This window comes from Symphalangus syndactylus, chromosome 23, assembly GCF_028878055.3.
Source record: "Symphalangus syndactylus isolate Jambi chromosome 23, NHGRI_mSymSyn1-v2.1_pri, whole genome shotgun sequence".
Taxonomy (NCBI): Eukaryota; Metazoa; Chordata; class Mammalia; order Primates; family Hylobatidae; genus Symphalangus; species Symphalangus syndactylus.
Genome location: NC_072445.2, coordinates 63,974,343 through 63,994,749, shown reverse-complemented (window position 1 = coordinate 63,994,749; position 20,407 = coordinate 63,974,343). Strand labels below are relative to the sequence as shown.

General features: G+C 47.2%; 1 long non-coding RNA gene across 1 annotated transcript; it reads right to left on the bottom strand.

The window, feature by feature from the left end:
• Window positions 1-14,260: 14,260 nt before the first annotated feature.
• Window positions 14,261-15,678, bottom strand: LOC129472992 (uncharacterized). Its single transcript, XR_008654169.1, has 2 exons — window positions 15,616-15,678; window positions 14,261-14,539 (listed from the first exon to the last, which is right to left on the bottom strand). It is a non-coding gene; the product is annotated as an uncharacterized lncRNA (long non-coding RNA).
• Between the last annotated feature and the right edge of the window lie 4,729 nt (window positions 15,679-20,407).

The following is a 20,407-nucleotide window of genomic DNA, read 5'->3' as shown; positions in this document are numbered from 1 at the left end:
TCTTCAGCTTCCTGCCTCTCCTTGGAAAACACATCTCCTTCCTCCTGCCTTGTCTCCCCTGACCCCCACCATTCAGTGGTGACGATGGGTGTGGCCGTCCTTCCCTTTCAATTCCAGTCCTACTTCTCTGCCAGTAAGTGGCCTCTCCCTATGCCACCCATGTAAATGACACTTATCGAGTGTTTCTGCATCATACCCAGCTTGGCCACTGCCAGCGCTCACCCAAGCCTAACTTAGCACCTGCTCCCCTAGCAAATCACAACCTTTCCAAGGTCCACATCTCCCCAGGGGCCATCTTGTCCCCTAGTAACCTCCAAATTTCTGATCCCTGTTCTCACAAGGTCCTTCAATTACTCAACCTCCTTATACAACTGGCAGCCCTTCAACCCTCTCCTGGCTGCACCGCCAACTCATTCTTTCTGTAACTCACAGCCAGTGCTACCGTTGCCCTGATCAGAGCTCTGCGTTCCTCCTACCAATGCCAGTATTTAGCCATGATGGCCAGGTCATACTCTCCCATTGATTATGAACTCCTGCCTTAAGAACTCCTAATAGAGTCCGCTGTTTTGGGAGTACTGGGTACCTGAGCTGTGTGGTGATACTGAGTTGGGGCGCTCCTGGGCACCACGGCGTCCTCAAGTCCACATTCAGGCCCCTGTGATGGGAGAGAGGCCTTGTAAAGACCCACTCTGCAAAGAAAGGGAATGAGGCAGACATGCCCTAGAGATGACAGAGCCTGGGCCAGAGCATGAAGAGCTGCCAGACAGCTTTCAGGTTCCCATGATGTCAGCCTCCACTTCCTTCTGTTGGGCTCCCTGTGAGTCCCCTGACACCCTACAACAAATCCCACTTCACTTAAGCTAAGTAGGTTTTTGTCTCTCGCCACCAAGCCATCCTTGACTGAGATACCTTCAACACAGCTGCGGGGTCGTCCCTCCCACCCACTGGCCCAGTCTTTTCCCCTGCGGAATCTGCTTGCCTGTTTCTATTGATACATGCACACACCACACAGAGCCTTAATTTTCACTTGAACAAATGCTGCCTGGCTTTGTCCCAAAGAGAACAAGAGGCAGCCCCATGACTTAATCGCACAACAGGTGAGCCAGTCCGTGCCAATGTTTACACCAACTTGTCTCGGACCTGCTGGAGTTATCTGCCTGCTGGAGTTTCCTAACAAAAATCCTAATCACTGGCATTAAATTGTGGCATATCCCAGAAGTTTGCAGCACCCCAGCTCCACAGCAGCAGGAAGCACTCCAGCTTTGAGGGTAGAGTTGTATGCAGAAAGATGACCACAGGGTAAAATGTGTTCAAGCAAACATTCTTCATCTAAAATCACTTAGAACTTCAGCAATAAGATTAATGGTTCCTATGGCAATGGATAAGCCCCAGGTGCCAACAGAAGACTGTAGCTTTCTCAAAACTCCTTAGGACAAGGGTACCTATTCTCTATCACCCCTGTGCACTGGCCACATTTCTTCTTTCAGCTTTGGTCAAAAGTAAATGTTCTCTTGCACATTTTATGACATTGTCTAGAACATTCTCTTCTGAGGCAAATTCACTTCTTTTCCTCTTGGGGGTTTCTGAGTGTACTCTATCTTGTTGTTCCTAAAGATAGGATGTGCCTACAACAATTTTGGATTTTTTCTGTCCAATGTTGCAGTTTGGGGGTATGGAAGGGGGTTGTTCCCATGTGTTTCGTTTGATTTGGATCATCCTGTCTTCCTCTTGCTCTCCCTTGCCCTTCACTCTTCCCCAGCTCCCATCCTATCATTCACTTTCAGATACAACACAAACCATCACACAGCTTGTGGATGTGAATGCATCCTTTTAGCAGCACCTCCAAAGGAAAGGGGGACACTCAGGGAAGCATTCAGTTCTAACAAATGGAAAGTGATTTTCCCCACTGGACAGAATAGACTGCTTTGAGAACTCAGGATGATGTTACACAGTGATGTCCACTGTGTGTCCTTTCCTGCAGCCTGTCCTTTGAGGGGCCACACTTGGACATAAAGACTGGTATGCCACATTAGAAAGAGCAAAAACATGTTCTCTATGTTCTTTTTTAAAAAAAATTTTCAGTTGATTCACAGAAGCAGTAATGACCATATGTATAGATATAGCTTCTATGGTACATATTTTTATAATGTGAATAAGAAATAAAGTGATACTGATGGGAGCATGATTTGCATTACACATATTGTCTTAGTCCATTTTGTGCTGCAATAACAAAATATCTGAGACTGGGTAATGTATAATAAACAGGAATGTATTGGCTCATGATTCTAGAGGCTGGGAAGTCCAAGATTGAGAAGCCAACATCTGGCAAGGCCGTCTTGAGTCATCCCATGGCAGAAGGCAGAGGGTAGGGGAGCCCTGACTTGTTTTTTTAATAAACAACCCACTCCCAGGATAATGAACCCACTCCTGGGAAAATGGCATTAATCTATTCATGAGAGTGGTGCCTCCACGACCCAAACACCTCTCATTAGGCCCCATCTACAAACATCACTGCATTGGGCATCAAGTTTCTAACATATGAGCTTTAGGGGATATATTGAAACCACAACCCTATCCTGCTTGGTTTTATCATGATCACAAACAGGCACCGGCGCTGTGCAAGGAAGAGAAAAGGCTGAGTGCATTCATAAGCACGTTGGTTTAAGTGGCCAATGGCCCAGGCACCATCTTGCTTCTCTACTGTCCACTGGGGGCCATGAGCTTTGTTTGCTACAATGTACTTTCCTTATTTGTAAATACATGGATTTTTATTTCCCATCTTGTGTGCTGTATAGGCTTTCTTCTGTGATATTTAGGATTGTTTTTTCCCATTTTGATTAAACAATTCAGTTTTAAGTTTTCAGTAACAAAATATATCAAATATCTTTATAATGGCAATGCCTGCAAAAAACAAATAATTTGTGGGAAAGGTTCTCCCTTTTTTAACCATTGAAATGATTATTTTTTTATCAAGTTGACCCTTAAGAAACCATGAAAAAGAAATAATCATTTTTTAATTTAGTTTTTCATAACCCAAGGTTTCTTGGGAATGTAGCCATGGCCTTATTACAAAACAGGGCATATCATGAAATCTCAGTTATCCAGAACGGCATTTTCTAGTTAAGCAAACACTGGATGTACTATATGCAAAGAGGACTAAGTTAGCAGTCAGGATGCCTGACAATCTATCAGGGCATCACTGCCAGATAGAAATATTGCATGCAGAGACTGTTTCTTTAGTTCTAATTCTCTGTACGTCAAGCTACCACCTGCCCACGTCTTTGGCGTAGCACAGCAAGATCAGCCCACCAGATGGAAGGGCCTTGGGCAAATGACTGGCCCTGATTTTTAAGCCACGTTCCTTCCAGTGGAAAATAATTTCACTAACCTAGAAAGGTATTCCGAATTTATTAACTAAAATATTAGTTTTTCAAGTGTGCACCTCAGGATTGGATTAGGGAAGGAGGCTGAGGTGGCAAAGATAGATGCAGGAAGTACAAGGAGGCTATTGTGATAATCCAGAGGTGAAGGTGGCTTGGATCAGTGCACTGAGGATAAAGAGAATTCGGATTAGGTGGGTTACAGATCATTGATATTTTCATATAGAATTAGGTTAAAAACCTTATTTGGGCTCAAGGACACTTTTTTTTCAGTCAATTTGGTTAGCATGAGTCAGACCTGTAATCCCAGCACTTTGGGAGGCCGAGGCAGGTGGATCATAGGAGGTCAGGAGTTCAAAGCCATCCTGGCCAACATGGTGAAACCCTGTCTCTACTAAAAATACAAAAATTAGCCAGGTGTGGTGACTCACACCTGTGGTCCCAGCTACTCAGGAGGCTGAGGGAGAAGAACTGCTTGAGCTTGGGAGGCAGAGGTTGCAGTGAGCCCAGATCGTGCCACTGCACTCCAGCCTGGGTGACACAGCAAGACTCCATATCAAAAAAAAAAAAAAATTATATATATATATATATACATACATACATACACATATATATATATATATATATATATATATATATATATATATATATGAAAGAAATGCTGAAGGCTCGCTACAGGGTGGCACATTCTCTGAAGCAAGGGTGAGGCTCATAATCTCTTCAACAGGCCTTCAGCTTCCCTATGCTTGTGGCCACGTATACCTGGGCTATTAAACCCAGCTAGTCATTGTTCTCTGTCTGTAAAATTAGATGTTGGGGTCTCCATGGGGGCATATACATTGACATGTCCAAGTTACTACCTCCTACCACACAGACATTATTATATAATTGTTAAATATCTTTGAAACAAGTGGCACTCTGTAGAATTCTATCATAAAGAAAGATGTGTCTATCTTTCTATTTCACCTTATTTTATTTTTATTTTATTTTATTTTTTTGAGATGGAGTCTTACTCTGTTGCCCAGGCTAGAGTGCAGTGGCATGCTCTCGGCTCACCGCAACCTCCTGGGTTCAAGCAATTCTCCTGCCTCAGCCTCCCAAGTAGCTGGGATTACAGGTGCCTGCCACCACACCCGGCTAATTTTTGTATTTTTAGTAGAAACGGGGTTTCACCATATTGGTCAGGCTGGTCTCAAACTCCTGACCTCAGGTGATCCACCCGCCTCAGCCTTCCAAAGTGCTGGGTTTACAGGCGTGAGCCACCGCACCCAGCCCTATTTCACCTTTGTGATCTGTCAAATGTCGCAGACTGGCTTAATCAAGCATAGTCTTACCTCCTCCCTGGACAACTCTCCAAAGTCATCTCACCTCTCCCAGCCTCAAACTCATCACCTAAAAGCTGAAGCAAGAACAGAATACTTACCCTGCCTGCTGCATAGGAATGCTGTGATCATCATACAAATGCAAATAAAAGCCAACAGGCCAAGTGCGTTGGCTAACACCTGTAATCCAATACTTTGGGAAGCCGAGGTGGGAGGATCACTTGAGGCCAGGAGTTCAAGACCTGCCTGGGCAACATAGTGAGCCCCCATTTCTACAAAAAATTGTTTTAAAAAATGTAAAAATTGGCCTGGCACAGTGGCTAACGCCTGTATTCCCAGCACTTTGAGAGGCTGCGGTGGAAGGATCACTTGAGCCCAGGAGTTTGAGATCAGCCTGGGCAAGACCTCGTCTCTATAAAAAATAGAAAATTTAGCTGGGCATGGTGCCATGTGCCTATAGTCACAGCTACTCTGGAGGCTGAGTTAGGAGGACTGCTTGAGCCCAGGAGGTCAGGGTTGTAAAGCTGTGATATCTCACCACTGCACTCCAGCCTGGCCAACAGAGTGAGACCCTGTCTCAAAAAAAAAAGAGCCAATAGCCCCCTAAGCTGTCGAACTGCCCAAATGTTAGCCAGTATTACTTAGACTTCAAACATACAGTCAGCCTCAGATGTCTGTTTAGCCAAGTCTGCTACAAACATAGCAAAGATCTACTTGGGAGCATGATAACTTTTTGATGAGGCAAAGAGATGGGATTATAGGCTGGGGACTTCAAGATTCCTTCATTTGGGACCTGCCTGTTCCAGAGCCAGGAAACTGCCTTTGAAAGCTTACAAGGCCAAGTGCAATTGAACACTCTACCTGCTCTCCTCTCTCTCCTGCTCCTGACCCACTTAGAGAAAGCATTAGGACCACCGCCCTTTCCCCATTCTCTACCTTCCCCTCCCCTCTGCTTTGTCTATGTGGACACAGCGGTGAATCTAGGTCTCTTCACACGGGCTTCTGACAGGTGGTCCACTATAGAGGGAGACGGCCAGTAGGAGAGAAGAAAAGGGATTCATAAGCTCCTGCAAAATCACCAAGAAGAACTGGGAAAGATTCCACGTATCCCTTCCCTGCCACAGCCCAGATGGCAGTGCTGTGACTTCCCTGTCCTTGACAGCAGTTCACCCACGACACATGCCCATCTGATTTGTGGCCAGGTGCAGGGAACACACAGAAGAGGCCACCACCCCTCTCATCTGTCCTCCATTCTTGCCTCCAGACCCCTGGAGAATCAAAAACCATGGCCTCCAGGCTGTGAGGAAGATGAGCGCATCTCAGCCCAGCTGCTCCTCAGCAAGACGCAGGCTCAACACTAAGAAAAACTGGCGTCCTCACCTCCCCCGTCTTTAGGTTTTCTTAGGGGATGTAAGATAGGATTCAGATCCACGTGCCCCAATATAAAATGTAAATTACCATTGGTCAATGGTTCCTCAATGTTAACCCTGGATAGAGGAATAGACCCAAACATCTGAAACCCTGGCCCTTAGAAGGAATAAAGCTTTGCACAGAGAACCATGACACAGAAAATGGGTCCCTGCCCAGAAGAGCTTACAGACTAATACCTATAAGGGCAGAAGCAAAACAGGTTTTCCCCATACGGCATGTTGTTGAGATCTTGCTCTTAATGGTATAAATCTTTGTAAATCCTCCAGATTGAAAGATGAATTGAGGGAAGCGTGGTGTGTATAGCAGAAGGCATTTCAGCCGGCCTGTGGATAATGTGACAAGCCCAGGGACTCATGACCCGAGTAACCATGTGGAGGGTCCTGCCAGGAGGGGCAGGTGCTACTACTGCTGAAGACTGTCCCTCTGGACTGTCCTCTCTGACAGCGGCCACTAAGCCCAGGCAGCCACCCAGCCCACGTCCCACCTCCGTGCATCTGTCTCTATTTCCCAAGAAGAGTGTGCCAGATGCCAACTGGGTTATGCTGAGACTGAGCTTGACTTGTCTTGTTCCCAGTCCCCAACACCAAACCAGGCACACACAATCCGTGCTCAGTATTTATGGCATGAAAAAAATGAATTAACTAATGCACTGGAGAAAACAGCCCCCAAGCCTAACCTTAACCCTAACCCTTCTTTTTGAACTTTCATTACAGGACAAACATGAGAAGCATCTTTGGTCACTTTTACAAATGAGTATCTTCATTACATCACACTCCAAACATGATCACTGAGTCATAGTTTGTTCAGGTTGGAAGGAATCTTAGATATCCGCTAGCCTGGCCATTTCCTTTAACACATGAGAAATGTGATCAATTCCACCAGGCCGGGAATGTCTTAACTACTTGCCTACATAGGACCTTAGTAACCTGAAGACAAATAATGTCCACAAGGTAGCATAAGGACCTCCCAAAATCTGGCTAGACTTGAGGGTGTTCATTAGAAGATCTTTACATTGTAATTACATTGTAAATCTCTATTTCATTGTAAACTCTACAAGATTTGGAAGTATATTCATGTGTGGGAACCAAATCAGCTAGAATTTTTTTTCAAGTTATTAAGATATACTCACAGCAGGCCGGGTGCGGTGGCTCACGCTTGTAATCCCAGCACTTTGGGAGGCCGAGGCGGGCGGATCACGATGTCAGGAGATCGAGACCACGGTGAAACCCCGTCTCCACTAAAAATACAAAAAATTAGCCGGGCGTGGTGGCGGGCGCCCGTAGTCCCAGCTACTCGGAGAGGCTGAGGCAGGAGAATGGCGTGAACCCGGGAGGTGGAGCTTGCAGTGAGCCGAGATGGCGCCACTGCACTCCAGCCTGGGTGACAGAGCGAGACTCCGTCTCAAAAAAAAAAAAAAAGATATACTCACAGCAAGCAATTCTTTTAAATTTAACTGTCACTGAGGAACGGTTATATGCAAGACTCTCCAAAGGTACTCTAGAGGGATGCAAAGGTGAGTTCAATATCGCTGCCCCCGGAGGCTCCTGATTGTATGCACGGCCAGACAAACATGTACCAGCGATCCTGATACAAGGCAGACCACGTAACCTGCTGTAATATAGAAACAAGGTTCAGAGGGAAAAATAACTTCAAGGACTTGGGCCCAACAGGTGAAAAGGGAAGGAAGTACCTAGTCCTTGAGAGGCGGGTGGAAATCCAACAGGTACGTGGAAGAAAGCAAAGGCATACCGCATGAAGGAATCAGCATTAGCTAAAGCAAGGGATAAATGGGAATCATTTTAAAAAATTTTACACCAACTATATGTTGGACACTTTAGAAGTATAAATTCATTTATACTCCCAACAACCAAATAAATTAGGTATCACTGCTTCCATTTTTCAGAGGAGGGAACCGGACTTCAGAAAGATTAAAAATGTATCAAATGAGGGTCAGGATTATATAACGCATATGGGGCAAAGCCCAGATGTGAACCCCTGCAAGGCTGACTCCAATGCCAGGACTTTTTCCACCTCACTGGCTGCCTCCCAGGGAGGGGGAGATGGCAAGGCATAGTTTAGGGACATTAGCTCCGTGTGGCTAGTTCTTGGGGACAGGGGAACTCAGATGGTAAGGGGTTGAGAAAATGAGGAAGATGACAGAAAAAGGAGGGAGGCAGGAGGAAAACAAGATAAGAGCTTTGCTGCTGGTTGTTTTGTAAGATGAAGGAAACTAGAGAAAGTCTCAAGATTCAGGGCTCAGAGGAAAAGGAAGTTTAAGATGAGAAGAAGTGACAGCTGAGCAGGATCGCAGAGAAAGAAGAGAGACCAGGCACAGTGGCTCACGCCTGTAGTCCCAGCTACTCAGGAGGCTGGGGCAGGAGGATCATTTGAGCCTGGGAGGTCAAGGCTGCAGTGAGCTATGATTGCACCACTTCACTCCAGCCTGGGTGACAGTGAGACCCCATCTCAAAAATAAAAATAAATAAATAAATAAAGAAGAAGGTTAGCAGCGAGGGTGGGAGCTTTAGCCTTAGAAAGACTAAGGAACATTTCTCCCCCAAAACAAAATGAAAGAAAAAGAGAATGAGAAATTATCCCCATTAAAAAAAAAAAAAAGTCAGCAATCTCCGTAGTGGGGAGGGGTGGTTTGCTTAGCCAATGCGGTGAAGAGGACTGTTCTGGAGAGGGGAACGAGCAGGGTCAGCTAGGGCTGGAGGAGAGTGGAAAAGATTTGGAGCAGCTGTCCTGGGAATCTGATAGGGAGCTAAAAATGGAGTCAGAGGACCATGCCTGAAGGCAATGGGAGCGTCCCCAGCAGGACTGGGCAGGGCGTCCAATTACTTTTGGGGCACAAATCTCTTCAGTGGAATTCAGCACTTTGGGATCAGGAGTAGATGAAAGGATTGCCCAGGGAGACACAGGGGAAGGTCAAGAGGGTAAGAAAAGGGAGGTGCTTTTGAGAACTTTGCCAAATCATTTCACCACAAAGGGAGGGAAGGAGGGAACGATGCAACCAGGACGGGTCCACAATGCCAAACACAAGGAGGGGTTCCAGGGGCCATGAAAAAGGCGAAGAGGTTTAGCAGGAACGAGTGAGTGGGACCCACGGAAGGACAGGGGTGGTGGCTACAGAGGCATTTGTGAGATGGCCATCCTGAGGGTGGAGCCTCCTACAGGGTGTGGCTATGCAGAGTGGCAGAGATGCTGAGGGAAAGGGGTCACTGGGGTTGAGGGGGTCAGGTCAGCCAGGGAGAAGGAGGACCAAGGATCACAACACTGAAGCCCTGCAGAGGAGAGTAGCAGGGGTGGGGCAGAATGAGGACCAGGCTTCGTGCGGAAGCCACCCACCAGTAGCTCACACAAGGGATGTGGCTGAACATGTGCTGGGCAAACACTAGAGGGTGAGAGCGGGGCTGACTTAGTAAAAGGGAAATGTGGCTTGATTTTTAGTGAAATATCATAGTGTCACAACTAGTGCTGTCTGCCCCACCCCAAAAGGAAAAGTCAAGTGAAATAGGCTTGGTAGAATTCCCCCAGGGTAGGCAAAATGCTAGGAATCTGCACAGAGAGGGAGACCAGAGGGAGTGAAGGCACAGGGCGCGGTACAGCGCACGGATGTCCTGCTAAGGCTGAGCTCTTCGGATTTAGAAAGTGTCTTCTTTGACCCTATGCCTTAAACAAAGCCAGCCCAGCCATCTATCCTGTGTCCAGAACTAATGAGAGGTTACAGCATGCTGGCAGTCCTCACAGCCCTCACTTGCTCTCGGCGCCACCTCTGCCTGGGCTCCCACTTTGGTGGCACTTGAGCCCTTCAGCCCACCACTGCACTGTGGGAGCCCCTTTCTGGGCTGGCGATGGCGGGAGCTGGCTCCCTCGGCTTGCCGGGAGGTGTGGAGGGAGAGGAGCGAGCAGGAACCGGGGCTGCGCACGGCGCTTGCAGGCCAGCTGGAGTTCCGGGTGGGCGTGGGCTTGACGGGCCCCTCACTCAGAGCAGCTGGCAGGCCCTGCCGGCCCCGGGCAATAAGGGGCTTAGCACCTGGGCCACCGGCTGCGGAGGGTGTACTGGGTCCCCCAGCAGTGCCAGCCCACCAGCGCTGCGCTCGATTTCTTACCGGGCCTTGGCTGCCTTCCCGCAGGGGAGGGCTGGGGACCTGCAGCCCGCCATGCCTAAGCCTCACCCCCCCTCCACAGGCTCCTGTGCGGCCCGAGCCTCCCCGACGAGCGCCACCCCCTGCTCCACGGCGCCCAGTCCCATCGACCACGTAAGGGCTGAGGAGTGCGAGCGTACGGCGCAGGAGTGGCAGGCAGCTCCACCTGCAGCCCCGGTGCAGGATTCACTGGGTGAAGCCAGCTGAGCTCCTGAGTCTGGTGGAGAAGCTTTATGTCTAGCTCAGGGATTGTAAATACACCAATCAGCACCCTGTGTCTAGCTCAGGGTTTATGAATGCACCAATCGACGTTCTGTATCTAGCTGCTCTGGTGGGGCCTTGGAGAACCTTTATGTCTAGCTCAAGGATTGTAAATACACCAATCAGCACTCTGCATCCAGCTCAAGGTTTGCAGACACACCAATCAGCACCCCGTGTCTAGCTCAGGGTCTGTGAATGCACCAATTGACACTCTGTATTTAGCTACTCTGGTGGGTCCTTGGAGAACCTTTGTGTGCATACTGTGTATCTAACTGATCTGATGGGGAGGTGGAGAACTTTTATGTCTAGCTCAGGGATGGTAAACGCACCAATCAGCGCCCTGTCAGAACAGACCACTCGGCTCTACCAATCAGCAGGATGTGGGTGGGGCCAGATAAGAGAATAAAAGCAGGCTGCCCAACCCCGTAGCAGCAACCTGCTTGAGTTCTTTTCTACGCTTCTGAAGTGTTTTTCTTTAGATTTTTGGGTCTACACCGCTTTCATGAGTTGTAAAATTCATTATGAAGGTTTAGCAGCTTCACTCCTGAAGCCAATGAAATCATAAGCACACTGGGAGTAATGAACAGCTCCAGGTGTGCTGTTTTAAGAGCTGTAACACTGACTGCTGAAGGTCTGCAGTTTACTCCTGAGCCAACAAAACCATGAACCCACGGGAAGGAAAAAACTCTGGACATGCTGTCTTTAGAACTGCAACGCTTCAACCATGAGGGTGCCTGGCTTCATTTCTTGAAGTCAGTGAGACCATAGAACCCACCATATTCCAGACCCACCAACAGAGGGCCTGTGAGTAGAACTGTAACACTCAACCACAAGGGTCCTTGGCTTCATTTCTTGAAGTCAGTGAGACCAAGAACCCACCATTTTTCAACACACTACTAGTAGAGGGCCTGTGGGTATCTCAATCCCTCCTCACAGCAGAAGCCTGGCACTCACCCCTAGGCAGGTGTCTTTTGTTTTGAGACAGTCTCGCTATGTCACCCAGGCTGGAGGGCAGTGGCATGATCTTGGCTCACTGCAACTTCCGCCTCCCAAGTTAAAGCAATTTTCCTGCCTCTGCCTCCTGAGTAGCTGGGACTACAGGTGCCTGCCACCATGCCCACCTAATTTTTTGTATTTTTAGTAGAGATGTGGTTTCACCGTTTTAGCCAGGATGGCCTCCATCTCCTGACCTCGTGATCCGCCCACCTCACCCTCCCAAAGTGCTGGGATTACAGGTGTGAGCCACCATGCCCAGCATAGGCAGGCGTCTTAACTGGCTCCTCTCCAATTTCTGCACAGGCCAGGCTCCAACCCCAGCCCCGTGTTCACCCCTCAACTCGAGAACAGGTTTGACTCCACCTTATTCGACCTTGGTCTTTTTTTTTTTTTTTTTTTTTATGAGACAAGGCCTTGCTGTTTCCTAGGCTGCAGTGCAGTGGTGCAATCATGGCTCACTACAGCCTTCAACTTCTCGGTTCAAGGGATCCTCCACCCTCAGCCTCCCAAGTTGCTGGGGCTACGGTTGCTCCCCGCTAAACCTGGCTAATTTTTTTTTTATTTTTTGTAGAGATGGGCTGTCACTGTGTTGCCCAAGCGATCTCAAACTCCTGGGCTCAAGCAATCCTCCCACCTCAGCCTCCCAAATTGCTGGGATTACAGGCTTGAGTCTCCATGCTCAGCCTAGTACTCTCTTGGACACAGTTTTAGACTCAATGATGGCCTCCACCACCATCCCCTGCCAGGCCTTGCCCACTTCAGGACAGCATTTCATAGCAACTAACATTTAGCACTGCTCAGTACATGCAAGGCATGGGCTAGAAAAGGCCTTGAAAGTCCTTCAGTTCCATTCTGATTCCTCCTATAACCTTTCCACCAAAAACTGACCCACTGCTGTTAGAATACCCCAGAGCGTGGGAACTCACTCTTCATGACACTGTCCATCTCACTGAAGAGTGAGTGAATGGCTCTGCTGGAAACTTTTCGCTACTGAATCCTTGTTCTTTCCTCCACAGTCTTGCAGAACAAGCGTCATTTCTTTCCCATCTGGTAGGAATCTGAAGATGACCATCCTATCTCAACAAAGCCTCCTCCTTTCCAGGAGAAATACACCTGCAGGTCTTTACACTTCTGCTCGTGAGACACATCCTCAGGTTCCGTCCCCTGCCTGTTCCTCTTGCCCAGGTCCCTCTTAAGATGTGCTCCCCGGCATCACACACGGCAAACACTTAGAGCACTGACTGTGCCAGCCACTTTCCAAGCCCGTAGCACATATTAACTTATTTAATCCTCATACTAATGCTATATGCTATTGGTACCATTATGATTTGCATTTTACAGATGAGGAAACTGTGGCAGACAGTGGAAAATAACTGGGCCAAGACTAGTACCAGTGGCAGAGATGAGAATCGAGTCCAGGCAATCTGGATGCACTCAGAAGCCCCATGCTGACCCTCAAGCTTGGCAGCCATCGGAATCACCCTGGGGAGTTCTAAAAACTACCCAGCCTGGGATCCACCCCTAGAGATTCTGATTTTACTGCGCCATGTATCATCTGGGCAACTGAACTTTTAAAATCCGTCCAGGTGCTTCAAGTGAGCAGTCAAGAATGAGAATGACTGCTCTCTGCTGTCAAGCTAACACATTCCCAGGGCAGTCTGGCTGGGGCAGAGTAGGGTTGCATTAGAGAGGAGTGATGAAAATTTCCAGGCTTCCCTGGAAGAGGATAATGCAGAGACAGGCTCAGACATGGGTGACGAGAGCCAGCCTTGCAAGAGCGCTAAACAAACAGTCACTCGGGTGGTGCGAGTCTAGAGGCTTTCTCAAAAAAGAAAAGAAAAAGAAGACACAGAATCCTCCCCTTACAGGATACTTGGCTTCAAGCGCTTCCTCTGGAAAGGACTTCCCCTGGTCACAAAGCCCACCTTGGGCACAGAGCCATCGCTTCCTGTCAGCAGCTGCCCCTGTCCAGTACCATCAGCACAGCTTCCTGATCACCTTCCAAAGGCTAGAGGTGGATGCAGCAGGGGTGCCAGCCCTTCCCATCCCACCCTCTCCTCTTTCCTGGTTCTGTGAATTAGAACAAGAAAGCACAGGGGCCGGTGGCTCCACAGGCTGAGGACAGGGCTTCTCCCATTCCCAATCGAACACAGTCTCCAGCCCTGCCTTCAAAGGGTATCTGAACTTGGGCCATCCTATGGTACCACTCTTCACTTTCCTGTCTCTCTGCTGATATTCCCTCTTGAGACTAAGCTTGGGTTATTGCTGTTTTTTTTAATTTTTTGTTATTATTTTTAGAGATGGGGGTCTCACGTGTTGTGCAGGCTGGTCTCAAACTCCTGGCCTTAAGTGATCCTCCCACCTCAGCCTCCCAAAGTGCTAGGATTACTGGCATGAGCCACCATGCCTGGCCAGGGTATTGCTTTTAAAACACAAGGGTGTCTTATCAGTTAAAGAGAAGCCAATCAGATGTTCCCTGGTTGTGCTGGAAACTTCTGCATCTTTCAGTTCCTTGAACTCGCTCTCGGCCATCTGGGCCAGTGTCAGGGCACAGAGTGAGGCTCTGACCTTGAACTGCTCCATGAAGGCTCAGTAGCCCTTTCCTCCTTTTCACCATCCCCCTCTGCCATCCCTGGAAACCCGGACAGCCATGGCAACCTGAGCATGAATAAAAGAGAAACTACCCTCACCCCAAGCCCTATTAATACTTAATGCCAACATCTGAATGCAAATTGACTTCACTTTTGTTTTATTCCCTTTCCTCCGTGCCCCTCTCTGATATAGAATGCCTTTCATGGAAGGCAGCAGCCGTCCTTCTCTTTGCTAGAAATAGGGAGTCAAGGTGGAGGTTCCTAGCATGGAGGAGAGAAGCACAAACACAGGACTGCACATGGCTGGGGCAAACCCGGAAGTTCCAAACCGTATTTTTTAGAATCTTTCCAAATGAGAGTGCATCTCAGGGGCATTTCTTCTCTGTAGAGGTCACAGTGACTTGCTTAACCTGTGGGAGGAATTTTGCAAACAAGGATAGAATATTAGTAGCCTGGAAGCTGTGAAAAATAATCTCCTTCTAAACCTGTAAATCCTCTCTTTTTCTACAGCTAAGAAAAGGCAGATGGTTCAGCAGACAGCTTTCTTCCCATCCTGCAGTCTCTGAACCTGGTGCTTTTCTGGTCTGTGTGGCAAGACTAAGGCACAGAGGGTTTTAAAGGGGGTTCAGGGTATTAAGTTTTAAAAAGAGAGCAAGAAAGGCAAATGTTGATATAAAAATATTTAATTGTTTGGGATGGCAAAGAATCAGGTAGGTGCTTGAGGAATAAGAAAATTGTTAACACTGTGTCTGTAGGGTATACGGTAAAAATAAAAGAAAGAAAATTGAACAGATCTGGGGTATTTATTAATGAGTCACTTATATTTCTGGTAAAAATGTGAAGCTAGTGTAGAGTTCATTCACTATAAAGGTGTCTTAAAGAGGGGTACTGGCCAGTGGCTCTATTTTTGCAGAGAGGAGTGTGATGACAAAGAAGGGGTCTTGAGCAAATGTCTTCTTGCTGTTGGATGCATTTCATTTTCAGCCTGTGTTTTTAAACACACACACACACAAACACATACACACACGCGCACACACACACATGCACACACAATACACACACATACACATGCACATACACACATGCACACACACACACATGCACATATACACATACACACACACAAATATACCCATACACACACATACGCAGGAGCTGTGAGAGTCGATCCCCTCTCATGTGAGAGGCGTGAGTACCAACGACACAAGGAACTAGGGCCAGAGAATACGTCTGCTAACATAGTGTTTCCTAAACCCTCATGAACCCTCTGCGAGGACAAAGATGTCATAATTCTTTGGGAATTGTTTTCTAGATTGATGGGGGACATATATAGTTCAGAGCAGAGATAAAAAGACACAACAGGCTAAATGGCACACCAAGCTCACACAACAAGTCAGGGGTGCAGCCGTGGAGAGAACCACAGTCCCTGAGGACTCCTGGCTCACAGAGGACAACTGCTCTGGCTCGGGTATCAGGATGTGCTCACCCTCGATGACGATGGGAGTTCATAAGGAGGTGGTGACGACACACTACTCTCCAACTGTTCATCAGAACACTTCAACAGCAACATCAGCTAGGAGAAGAAAACACAGCAAAGAGGGATAAAGCAGGGAGAAGAAAAAATTAGGGCAGAGTTGCACAAATTATTCTCAAATTGCTGGATGTAGAGATTAATTCTTAAAATCCAGACTAGAAAGTATCAGTAACAAAGGCTACTTAGGCAAACAGAAACATGGGAAGTGAGAAAAACAGAGAATAAAACCCAAAACACCTTGACTATAACCATAATAGAAATGTTTTCGTTTTTTTCTTTTTTTTTTTTTTTTTTTTGTCTGAGATGAAGTTTTACTCTGTTGCCCAGGCTGGAGTGCAGTGGCACAATCTTGGCTCACTGCAACCTCCCCATCCCAGGTTTACACTATTCTCCTGCCTCAGCCTCCCACGTAGCTGGGACTACAGGCGTGCACCACCAAGCCCAGTTAATTTTTGTTTTTTTAGTGGAGATAGGGTTTCACCATGGTGGCTGGGCTGATCTCGAACTCCTGAACTCAAGTGATCCTCCCACCTCGGCCTTCTGAAGTGCTAGGATTACAGGCATGAACCACCGCGCCCGGCCCGTAACAAATATTTTTTTTTGTTGACATGTGCAAAATAAGGGTATTCAGTGGAAACCAAATGAAGCCTGAAAGAGGAAGATTCACCCTTGTTTCAATGGGTAATGCTTCCTTCCACTGGGCCTTCATTCTACAGCCCCTACAGTGGTACCTGACTCAAGCTTTGAGAACCATGGAAACAAACAGCAAATGCTAACTTTATAAGGGCTTGTTTCCTCTACTGTTTGAGTGAATCACACTGGGTCACTAGATACTATAATATTTGGAATGTTACATTATCAAAGCCTTGCATCTCTTCCATAGGACTGCCAGAAGAATTCATGAAATTGGATGGATTCATAAGAGGGAATTTTAAGTTTCTCATGTGAAAACAGTGTGAGAAATACAAGATGATAATCATAAAAATAACTGTGGCTAGGATGGAAAAGGTGGGGATTGTATGCAATTTGAAAAAGCCTGCTCAAGGTTATATTTATGTCAGGGATACTGGAAGTACTGTTTTGAGGATAAAACTATAAAAAGTACAGTTCAGCTGGGTGCAGTAGATCATGACCGTAATCCCAATACTTTGAGAGACTAAGGTGGAAGGATGACTTGGGCTCAGGAGTTCAAGACCAACCTGGGCAACACAGCAAGACCCTATCTCCACAAAAAATTTAAATTAGCTGGGTGTGGTGATGCACACCTGAAGTCCCAAGTACTCAGGAGGCTGCAGTGGGGCCTCACTTGAGCCCAGGAGGTCGAGGCTGCAGTGAACTATGATCACACTGCTTCACTCCAGCCTGGGCAACAGAGCGAGACCCTATCTCAAGAAAAAAAAAAAAAAGGAAATAAAAATAAAGAGCAAAATTTGACCGGTTCTTTTTGGCTGATAGACAGGAAGCCCAGAATATATTGGGATTCTTAACAGGAGGACAAGCCACTGTATCAGAGGCATACCAGAATCTGGAGGAGAAGGGGAGGGTGGATGACAAAGGACATATAAATTTTCTATCTGCAAACGTCATATGCATGTTTTAAAAGGTAAAAAAGCAAACAAGCAACTCCACCAACTGCAGCTACTCAGGCTATAGTCAGGACCCACAGTGTGGGCATCCCCATGGATGTGAGTGTGAGTGAATCACACTGGGTCACTAGATACTATAATATTTGGAATGTTACATTATCAAAGCCTTGCATCTCCTCCACAGGACTGCCAGAAGCCCCATGGAGCCTGTTAGAAAGGGGGACATTCAGGCCCACCCAGACCTACAGAATCAGAATCCGCATTTTGTCAAGATCCCCAGGAGATTCCCATGTACACGAATGTTTAAGAAACTTGGTTGGGTGCAGTGGCTCACACTTGTAATCCCACCACTTTTGGGAGGCTGAGACGGGCATATCTCGTGAGCCCAGAAGTTTGAGACCAGCCTAGGCAACTTAGCAAAATCCCATCTCTTTAAAAAACTAGCCAGGCTTCGTGGTGCATGCCTGTAGTCACAGCTACTTGGGAGGCTGAGGTGGGAGGATCACCTGAGCCTGGGAGGTGGAGGCTGCAGTGAGCCACGATTGCACCACTTCATTCCAGCCTGGGCCACAGAGCGAGACCCTGTCTCTAAAAAAAAAAAAAAAAGAAAAAAAAAAGAAAGTTTGAGAAACTTTAAAGACCCTTTGCAATAAATTCACCCCACACCTACCACAGTGTATTGGAAAAGGAGCTTCATATCCAATGAAAATATTGGAAGCTGGGGTAATAGTTGACAAAAGCCGAGTGGCTTTTCCCAGGACAGTTTCCTTCAGTAAGATGTGTTTCCTGCATTTTTATACTGTGCACAGTCTTAAGTATTCTAACCACTTTGCACTAATTTGGGGACACATTATATCAGAAGTTCACTCTATTGGGGCTGGGTGCAGTGGCTCATACCTATAATCCCAGCACTTTGGGAGGCCAAGGCAAGAGGATTACTTGAGGTTGGAGTTCAAGACCAGTCTGGGCAACACAGTGAAACTCTGTTTCTCAAAAAAAAAAACAACTTAAATCTGAAAAAAAAAAAGAAGTTTGCTGTTTTCCTCTTAAATTATGGGATTTGACATTTAGCCCTTTTTTTAATGAACATATATGCCTTGAATCTCTTCCTATATAGTACACATGCACACCTATTGACATATGTATAATCAGTAGGTTTGCTTTTGTCATTTGTCATCGTATGCCCCCATTTTGCAGGTGTTGACAGGGTCCACCTGAGAATCAATAATCATAAATCATAAATGACCCATTCTGGCTGCTTTGCTGGACAGATTCCCTACTGTGGCCCTTTCTAATTCTCCACCACTATAAATAGAGGTATTATGAATATTATCGTGCAAGTTACTGATTTTCCCCTTTTCAGGTTATTCCCTGGTGGAATATCTCCAAAGAGATAAAGCACAGTTCCTGACTTGAGGAATCTTTCCTGGGCATGTGGAAGTTGGCACCCTGCAGGGCCACACACTTGGGCAAGTGCTGGACACACCCTCTGCCCCTCCAGGCACACTCTCTATCCTGCTCCAGCCCCAGGCCCTGCCTGGCCTTTAAGAACTCTATCAAAGGGATCATTTTCCTTCTGGCTCCCCTTAGGGCTGACTAGAAGGAGGCTCTAGGACAAGAAGGGAGAATGAGTGGAGAGGAGGACTCCCTCCTACCAGGCTGCAGGTGGGCACAGGATCTGCTCCTTACCAATGCTTCCATCAGGAGGCGTCCCTGCACTCGAGGGATCCTTTCTTCTTGCCCCTTCAGGCTTCAGCTGGCCACGGTTTCCCCAGTGCTAGCCAGTTGGTTTTCCATAAACCTGCCCCCATCTTTGTAAAGAGATTCTGAGGTTCTCCTGAATGGTCTATTTAGACCGTACCTTCTTCTTGCCACCTGGAGCCTGCATGGGGCAACAGCATGCCTTGGGACTATGAAGAGAGACTCTATTATTATTATTTATTTCAAGAGATGGGGTCTCACTATGTTGCCCAGGCTGGTCTCAAATTCCTGGCCTCAAGTGATCCTCCAGCCTCAGCCGCCAGAGTAACTGGGATTACTGGCATGAGCCACCAGGCCTGGCTAAGGAACTCTGACCAACAGGGATGGAGCTGTGGCAGTCTTCCCAGGAGAAATATCTGCTAAGCTGGAAGCTAAAAGGCAGGACAAGTTAGCCTGCCTGGGGCTAGGGTCGGCAGAAATGTCGGGATCAAAACTGGGAGAGTGAGAAGGAAAGCCTGCTAGAGGCTCAGGATGGAAAGACACATGGCTGGAGAGAAACAAGAGTGGTCATCTCAGATGCTACCACAAATGCGGGCACGTGCACAGGGGAGTTTCACGGAACTACTAAAAGTTATGCTCACCAGACTTTTTTTTCTTCTTTTTCTTTTTTTTCTGAGATGGAGTCTCGCCGTTACCCAAGCTGGAGTGCAGTGACACGATCTTGGCTCACTGCAACCTCTGCCTCCCAGGTTTGAGTGATTCTCGTGCCTCAGCCTCCTGTCATAGGCATGCACTACCACACCCAGCTAATTCTTGTATTTTTAGTATATATAGGGTTTCACCATTTTGGCCAGGCTGGTCTTGAACTCCTGGCTTCAAATGATCCGTCATCTGAGCCACCACACCCGGTCCACCAGACTTTTTTTTTTTTTTTTGAGACAGAGTCTTGCTGTGTCACCCAGGCTGGAGTGCAGTAGCGCGATCTCTGCTCACTGCAAGCTCTACCTCCTGGGTTCACGCCATTCTCCTGCCTCAGCCTCCCAAGTAGCTGGGACTACAGGTGCCTGCCACCATGCCCCGCTAATTTTTTACATTTTTAGTAGAGACGGAGTTTCACTGTGTTAGCCAGGATGGTCTCGATCTCCTGACCTCGTGATCCGCCCTTCTCAGCCACCCAAAGTGCTGGGATTACAGGCGTGAGCCACTGCGCCCGGCCCACCAGACTTTTTTTAATGGCTGAAAACAAAGTTTTCAAACAAAAATGATGAGAGCTTGGCCTTCCGTATACTAAAACTGACTATGAAAGCCATTGTAAAGTCTATAAAATTGGCACAGAAACAGACAAATAGATTAATAAAAAGGAATAGAGAGCCTAGAAGTAGATTCAACAATCTATGGAAATTTAACTATATCATAAAGGAAGCACATCAACCCAAGGGGGGACAAAAACATTTATT